At 39.2% G+C, this 8,975-nt stretch overlaps 1 pseudogene; it reads left to right on the forward strand.

Moving 5' to 3' along the window:
* The first annotated feature begins 713 nt into the window (after nt 1-713).
* On the forward strand, nt 714-8,287 carry LOC104540594 (annotated as a pseudogene).
* The last annotated feature ends 688 nt before the right edge of the window (nt 8,288-8,975 follow it).

The following is an 8,975-nucleotide window of genomic DNA, read 5'->3' on the forward strand; positions in this document are numbered from 1 at the left end:
CAACTTCCTCTGAAGTCCTAACAGTGTTTTAATTATTACTTACAAATTACACAGTCTAGGTCATGCCGAGGGCAATAGCGCAATAACAGCTTTCATACGGTCAGGTTAAGAATGTTTTCTGTTAATCCAATTATGTATTTTTAGATGGCTTGGAGGGTTGGCAAAAGCAGCCATTAAAGTGAAAGGAAAATTCCTTCCTTAAATTTTTTTCTTGTAGTTACAGGAATAAGATACTGCTCTAATGACTGGAACAACTAGAAGAACAGTGAGAATAATAGTAGCCATTTTTTACTTCTGGTGAGCTGATGTTATAGCAACTGTATGAGGCCAGTTTTCTGTGCATATGCAGATACAATTAGTTGATGGTGTGCTGCTGGGGCAGAGCATGGTATGAGAGGATTTTGAGAAACCCTGTTCAGAAATCAGTCCTGATGTGTTTCATGACTCGCAAGTTACAATTCCTGTGATGTGCGCAAGCACAGATGACCTTACAAAGAGGCTAGAAACCATTATCTTCTTATCCGCTGCTGAAATACACAGTATTTTGAAATGTTAGAGTGGAAAGAAAGCTCAACAGCCTCACAGGATTTTTCTAGAAAGCTGGAAGTCCAAGAGTGCTTTTCTTAATAGCTTCACTAAGTTTGGGTGGCTGTTTAGTAGGCTTTGTCATGTAAAAGGACAGTAGCAAGAAGTTCTCATCTCTTGATTTTTACATGAGGTGTGTTTGCAGCATCCTACTAAGTAGTATTCACTGTTGCTTAGTGTAACAGTGCTTGAGTATGGAAGACTTCTGACTTAACTGTTTTTAAATTTTTCAAAATCTCTGACCATTCTGTGTATGGCTTTTTAATAGATTCATTCCCCTCTAAATGTGAGCAACTGCTAAGCAAATGTCTTGTTCCTTCTCGCACAGGTGTGGACATTGTCAGCGTCTCCAGCCGACTTGGAATGATTTAGGAGATAAATACAACAACATGGAAAACCCACAGGTCTATGTTGTTAAAGTGGATTGTACAACAGATACTCCTCTGTGCTCTGAATTTGGCGTCCGAGGATACCCAACGTAAGTATAAAAGGATGTCTGCTCCTATTTCTTTCTCTTTGAGTTTTCCGTGTTCTCTGCCAATTTGTTGAAACTAACTTGTAAGCTATATTTTTGGTGGATTTCTTTGTAGCCCTTTGGTCCTGGGACCTGGACCTTCATTTGGTATTTTCCTGTTACAAAGGATATACGCTTTACTACCTCACCTTTAGTAGGCAGAACATGATCTAGAGTATCTGCGAGAGATCAGCCTGGACAGTGCTTTTGGCTTAGATACACATGCTCCCTTTTTAGCTGCCAAAAAGAAGCAAAGGGATTTTTTTTCACTTGTCTTCTTTAAAGCTTCTTCCAAAACTGGACAGGATCATTTCAACTGCTTTACTCATCTTAGTGGGCACAAGTGGTGAATGTAATCATCTGTAGCCCTTCCACAGGCTGTAGTTTTCAATTTCCTTCCCCTTGCTCACTCTGTGTGGCGTTTGTGCTGACCCCAGCAACAGCCTGAACTTGATGTACGCTCCTGGCTGCACCCGCTTTGACGCAGATGAGTGCAACTGAGTAGAAGTTGAGAGTTATAAATAGCAAAGTCCTTGTGGAATAGGAGTTATCCTTAAGGGCACTTTGTGGCTTAGTTCCTCAAGAAATACCAGGAAACAATGAATGTTACAACTCTATTTTAATATCCCCAAAGGTGAGAGTTGATCAGCTTTGCGTATTTGAGTAGGTTATATTGTGGTGCTGTTCCTTGTAAAATAGAAAGAGGAAAAAAATGAGTGGATGTGTAGTTACTCTTTTATTTTCTTCTCTCCTCTTTAAGGTTGTTGAAAATCTAGGAATAGTTAGTGCTTGCTTTGATCTACTTGAAAAGTACAAATGATAAGGCAGTCATCTGCTAGTTACAGAAATACAGAGATGAAGGGAAATTCATTATATCAATTCTTTTCCCGTCTGAGTCAGTTTTTAACTAGCCTGTTTTTAAAAACCTCCAGCAAGGGAAATTTCACAGCTTCCTCAGGCACAGAGGGATTGTTGCAAGTCCAGGATGTGCTGGACCCTGCAGTGCTTTTCTAAACACCAGTCAAAGGAAGGCTGCATCCCCTTTCCACCCCCCTGAGGGGAAAACTGGCTGAGTAGGTCCCTGCACTCATTAGTACGTTTGTCTCAGGATTTTTTGGTACTGCAAAATACTCTCTCAGCTGAACTTACTCTCCTTTAAAGAAAAGAAAGGTGCACATGGCTCTTTAAGCTGATTTTTGTCTTGTTACTCTTCAAAAGTGTTGGCATGAGCTGTATTTTAGATATTCTTCTATTTCATTTTTCTTGTTTCCTTCCTTATTATGAAGTTGCTTTTTTTTCTCCTCCTCAAAATTTTTTGACCTTTTATTATGACGAAGAATATTCACGAATACCTTTAATAGAAAAGGCAGTGGGAGCTTCTGTCTCTTGAATGTATTTGCATTGTGTGGTTTTTCAGCACTTTCATATGTTCATTTTTTTTTTACTGTGGAACAAGAGAGAAAAACATTTCGAGAAAAAGAAGCAGTACAAATTGGCAGCTCGGCAAGGGGAGCTGAGGGCTAGGTGACAGTAGTAATTGAAACTATGATTTGCTTTAAAAAATAAGAGTAAGTCAGAAGTCAGTATTTCCCCTCTAGCAAATACATATTTCCAATTTTAAGTATTTAATAGTAGAAACTTTAGGTAGTTAATGGAAAAGTTTTGATAGCAATTATTAAATGTTATAATCGTGAAGTCTTGGATCCCTGCAAGCAGTCACTTATCTCCTTGGCCTATTGACTTCTTTCAGCATGTTTTTAATCAGTTTAACACCACATGAAAAGTCGTGCATTCCAAGAGCAGTCAGGGAACAAAATGTGAGAAAGAAATTCCTGGGAAAAGAAGCATTGGATGTTTTTTCCTTTGGTGATGGAGAGGGGTGAACAAAACAAAACTGATTCTTTCTGACAACGTGAAACAAGATTCATAGGCACAATGAACGATTAGGCTTAGACCTGAACACTGCAGTGTTTTATTTGCTCTTGCTTATTGATCAAAGTAATATTAGGCTATGTTGATTTTTAACACAGTATTTCTTTTTGCTACTTAAAAAATCTCCTTTAAAAGCCTGCATGGGAATGAAAAGGTGTCCTAAGTTCTAGCCATGACCCTTTAACTTGAGGGAGATGCCTGATGCTGATGTTAATAGTCAAGAGAGCTGTTACTGCAGCCTGAGCTACATTGCTGTGGATTAGAAAAGTGTGTTTGCTTTCCAAGAATGTTTCCTGTGTGAAAATTTTTTACTCACTCTTTTCTACATTCCTTTAGCCTAAAGCTGCTTAAACCGGGACAAGAACCTCTGAAATATCAAGGCCCTAGGGACTTCCAGGCGCTGGAAAACTGGATGTTGGAGAAACTAAATGAGGAACCATCTGTAAGTGAAAAGAAAACAGGAAAGGGAAAAATTCCCTTCTGCAGACTTGTTGATCTATCATTTCTATAGGTTAGGTTTCATTTTCCAGGAGGAAATCTGCTCCAAAGAACAGAAGTCATGTGGCAATAATGAAATGAAACAGCTTCCACACAAGTCAGAATAGTAATTAAATCTGTTACCCTGTGACATGCCCTTTGTTTCCTGTATTTAAAACTACGGTACATAATGCAGTTTTTAATGTTCAGCATTTTCACATTTTAAGATACAATTCTTAGTGTCAATTCAGTTGACACTTGTAGGCCATAATATTTCTATAATAAGAAAAGTGACTTAGCTGTGTTATAAATTGCATTTGTGTTGGACTTAATTACCTCTTAAAACATGGATGCCATCTTTAGCTCAGTCATTATCTGATAACGTTGTAGCCTAAAGAAAGGGTTTAAAATAATTGGTTAGGTAAGTTAAGCTAATACCATCACTAGGAAAATCCTTGAGTTTAGGGGCAGCACTTACATACACTAGCCAAGCCTGGCCTATAATTAAATTTATTACTGTTTCTGATAGTCAAGATAAAGCTTTAGCAATTGCTGAACCACAGTTAGAACATAATTATATTTAAACAGGCACAGTATTTTTAATAATTAAACATTAAATGCTAAGCTATTTTAAGAAATGTTCTGTGGGGTTTTCAAAAAATTCTTTCCAGCTCTGACCCTAGTATCTAGCAAGTAGTGACTTGCCTTTGCTGAAGTGTCAGTGGGCTTGCTGCAAGTTATACCTATAAGTGTTTGCTCTTTTCCCACTGTTGCTGCAGGATGACCATGAGCCAGCACTGTGCCCTTGTGGCCAAGAAGGCCAATGGCATCCTGGGGTGTATCAGGAGGGGGGGTGGTGAGTAGGTCGAGAGAGGTTCTCCTCCCCCTCTACTCTGCCCTGGTGAGACCGCATCTGGAATATTGTATCCAGTTCTGGGCCCCTCAGTTCAAGAAGGACAGGGAACTGCTGGAGAGAGTCCAGCGTAGGGCTACAAAGATGATCAAGGGAGTGGAGCATCTCCCTTATGAGGAGCGGCTGAGGGAGCTGGGTCTCTTTAGTTTGCAGAAGAGGAGACTGAGGGGAGACCTCATTCATGTTTATAAATATTTAAAGGGTGAGTGTCACGAGGATGGAGCCAGGCTCTTCTCGGTGACAAACAATGATAGGACAAGAGGTAATGGGCACAAGCTGGAACACAGGAGGTTCCACTTAAATTTGAGAAGAAACTTCTTCTCAGTGAGGGTGACAGAGCACTGGAACAGGCTGCCCAGAGAGGTTGTGGAGTCTCCTTCTCTGGAGACATTCAAAACCCGCCTGGACGCCTTCCTGTGCAACCTCATCTAGGCGTTCCTGCTCCGGCAGGGGGATTGGACTAGATGATCTTTTGAGGTCCCTTCCAATCCCTAACGTTCTGTGATTCTGTGATTCTGTGATTATGGGGCCATTAGGTCCCTCTTTCCAGCATCAGGAGGGCAGAAAATAGCTTTTTCATTGTTTCTTTTAAATAGGCCAGAGACCATTGAAGTGAGTGTGGTGGCAGATGTGGCTGATGCATGATGCTATGGAGGGACTGTTGTTATCTAAGTGTATTAATGTATGGTGATGTGATGAATGCCATAGCAGTTACTGTGTCCTGTGACTGTACTACAGCACAGCGAAATACTGTTATTCCAGTGACTGTGATAGCTCTTTTCTGTGTGGTAGTCTTTTTCCACATTTTGCTTTCAAGCAATTATTTGTTAGGAAAAATTAGATATCTAAATCAAGCTAAATAAGGACATTGCTTTAGGAATTTAAAATGCCAGATTATAGGCTTTGTAACACCACAGAATGATGTGATACAGGAATAAATACTGTGTATTTACTGTACAAGACAAATAAAAGTTAATTTTCCTCGTGAATAGGAGCCAGAGTCTGATGTGGAACCACCAAAAGCCCCTGAACCTAAGCAGGGAATGTATGAACTCTCAGCAGACAATTTCAAGATGCACATAGCAGAAGGTAACTGGTTTTTTTCATGAGCAAAAGATAACTTCCTTACAGAGACATCAGTAGCGGGAAGTCTGCAACAGAAATGTTAGTTTTCAAGGCACCACCTTCCCACTTTTATTTTCCAGTAATACCTAATGAAAGAGGATGAAACTACAGATTGTGTAAAATTGCAGTAGTTTATAATTACATACTGTACACCATGAGAAAGTTTAAGAATGACACTCCACTCAGAAGGCAGTAAAATTAAGACCTTTAATCACATGGAAGAGGCTAGGGGGACTTGCATGACTATACTGTCTGTTTCCCTGAATTTCTTGTTTAGTCACAGCCTTGCCACTCTGTGTTTTTGCAAGAAAAATTGGTGCTGGCTTGTTCTTGCTCCCAGGCTGCTCTTCTCGATAAATACAATCAACCCACTTCCTCCTTACTGCCCTCATCCCATTCCAGTCTGGCCCCTTATTTGATATTGTTTAGCTTCCTTCCTCCAGAATTTAATGTTGGCAAAACACTTCACCTCAGTTTGGCCATTTAAAAAAATATTTAGTCTGGAAGCTTTAAAATTAATGCCAGGAGCAATTGATACCTAACATGGGAAATTTTACCTCCATGTGGTAGGTGTTTTTAGAGAATGAGCAAGACCTTGCAATACAAACTTTGGGCTGCCATAACAACAGCTGATCCTACCATCTCTATCTGTTTTGCTGAGAACAAAGGCTGGATTAAATTAACTATCTGTGCCCATGTGATACCACCAGTAAGGGAGACAGTAGAGCTTCTTAATGTAACCATTAGCTAATTAGAAATATTTTCAAGTGTAAAAGAGCGTTTTGTGCAGCTTAGACTTTCCGAGCCTGTATGGCTTAACACAGAATTACGTCAAAATTCTTCGTGGATTCTTCTCCGAGCCACCAGGGAGATGCTAAGCATTATCTTCTCAGACTGTAAAGTTGTTTAGTTAAGTTTAGCGTATGTGTAAATGATTTAATATTTTTATTGTAATATTTTTATTATGTATCCATTGGCATTCATAGAGGAGACATTCTCATGGTCATATCTGATGATTGAGCAGGTTTATGATAATCTGTGAAGCTGTTGTCCTCTCTTGAATTCAGTTACAAGAAGTTCAGTGCTTAAATTAAGCAGGAGACTTAGCACTTGCAGCTGGAATGTTGACTTTTGTTCTTAAAAAGTCTCCTTTTACCTTTTTGGTGCTCTAGGGCAAAAAGAATTTATTTTTTTTTTTCTATCAGGGAGGAGAGTGTATCAGAGTATGTGGTACAGAATAGCTGATTTTAAATAGATGTTCTTACTCATTCATGAGAAGCAGCAGTTTGCTGTTCACTTGACCAAAGCAAAGCATGTCAATCAGTTTGAATGTATTCCTGGTGCAGAACAGGCAAGTTAGAGTACGCTACTATTGCACTTTATATTTCCTAGTTATTTTGTGATCTCTTTGCTCTGACCTCCTGTTGTGCACAAGCCCTCAAACTAGAAATTAGTTCTAGTAATATCAGCCCCAAAGCAGTCTTCAAAGGATTATGAATAATTCTGTTAAAAAAACCACCACCTTTTCTTCAGTTGCTGGTGTTTCTTTCAAATTAATTTGATTTTTTTTCCTTGTTTTAATTAAGTTCATTTTTTATTTCATGTTAACAGAGCCTTGCTTTGATGCGTGCAAAATCATACAGCATCTTGAATTAACAGTAATCTTAATTGAAGGAAATCACATATTCTGGTACTCTGCAATTAAGATTATACTTTTAAACGAAACATTAGTAGGAGATAGTACAGAGGCTTTCCTCTCTCAAACACTGTAAAAATGTCTACTAAAGGCAGCAATTTCTGAATAGTTTGCATGAAAATACAGAGAGCAGGGCAGAAAAGGGAGAATGGAAAGCTGAACAAAACTATGTAGGTAGGTCACGAACTTAATGCAGTGGTGTTTCCTTAGAAATGTTTAAGTTGATGTCTGATACTTAGTTTCATTTATGCTGTTATAAATGCATATTCCTTGGTGGTTCTTTCTACTCTGCACTACCGCAAGCAATTGATGTGGTAGAATTAGACACTGTAGCAAATGGTTAGGTTAAAAATACCAGTTTTAATACCTCATTTGTTGGCTTGAGGTTGTGAAGCTGTTTGGATTTTCAGGGACATTTGCAACACTGTGGGACTGCATACTGTATTGAAAACCTAATTGCTGAAGTATTCTGTCCTGGCCTTCCATTCACAGTGTTTCCTAACTTTAACTCAGGAAATACCATGATAAATTTGCAGTCTGAGATTAGTACCAAGTCTTTAATTGCAGCCAAATCCATTCCAATTGAGTTAAATCTCTTTTTCTTTTTTTCTTTGACTTAAAAGGTAATCACTTTATCAAATTCTTTGCCCCGTGGTGTGGTCATTGCAAGGCTTTGGCTCCAACCTGGGAACAGCTGGCTCAAGCCTTTGAGCATTCGGAAACTGTCAAGATTGGCAAGGTAGGTGAAGTCCTTTTAGTCTGAAAATGTGTTTTGTATGACTGAATGTTTCACCCAGGTATCATGATTTTCATGCAGTGATTTGGAAATAACAGTTGTTTCATTTGTCACCTCTTAAATCCTGTTACAGTTTCTATTTTAATTTTGGGATGGTTATATTTTTTTCTCATGCATTCACAGGACTCCCTCATTTTAAGCAAGGACTTGTTAGACAAACTGCTAGCTCCCTGTGTTTCAGAGAGAGCTGGGAATGAATCTAATGCTTCAGATGCAGGGAATAATATTTTGAGATTTGTTTTTTATTATGCTTCCCCTTTGTCAGAACTTGATAGACTACAGTATTTATTTTGAGTCGGAAAGTGACTTCTAATTTGCTCTTTACAACATTGGATTCCTTAACGACATTTAGACCTGCAGGGCTCCTTATGATGAATTATTTCTTGGTTGTTTTTTCTCTTTTAACTTTTTTTTTTACCCCCACAGAACTTTCTAAAGGTTTTAGGGGGCCTTCCACCTTAAAAACTGATATTTTGTCCTGCTTTACTATTTTCCTTAGGGTTGATAACCAGGTTCTGTGGTGTATTTACCATGGGAGCTTGTTACTTGTACGTGGAGTGACTTCTGTGCAGAGGTATGGAGGTGGTCTGGCAATTGCAGTTCCTGGCTTTATTGGCTGACCCATACCTAAGTCCAGGTGGCTCATGATGTGAATCCCTCTGTATTTGCCCACAATGGAAAACTGACCGGGTTTGTCTTCCATGGCCTCAAGCTTTCAGAGTGGTCCCACTGATCTGAAAGACCGCATAACAGTTAGCGGTGCTGTCAGTCCTGCAGAGGGACAAAAACCCAGCCGTCTCCCCTGCCTCTGCCCTCCTAGCGCTTTCTGCTGTCGCTAGGGCTGATGAGCTTGACTTTTTTTTTATATATTATTTTTATTCTAAATGCTTTTGAAAATCTGCTAATTCAGGTACTTTGTAGATGTACAGAGCAGGCC

The sequence above is a fragment of the Mesitornis unicolor genome, unplaced genomic scaffold (genome assembly GCF_000695765.1).
Source record: "Mesitornis unicolor isolate BGI_N332 unplaced genomic scaffold, ASM69576v1 scaffold43645, whole genome shotgun sequence".
Taxonomy (NCBI): Eukaryota; Metazoa; Chordata; class Aves; order Mesitornithiformes; family Mesitornithidae; genus Mesitornis; species Mesitornis unicolor.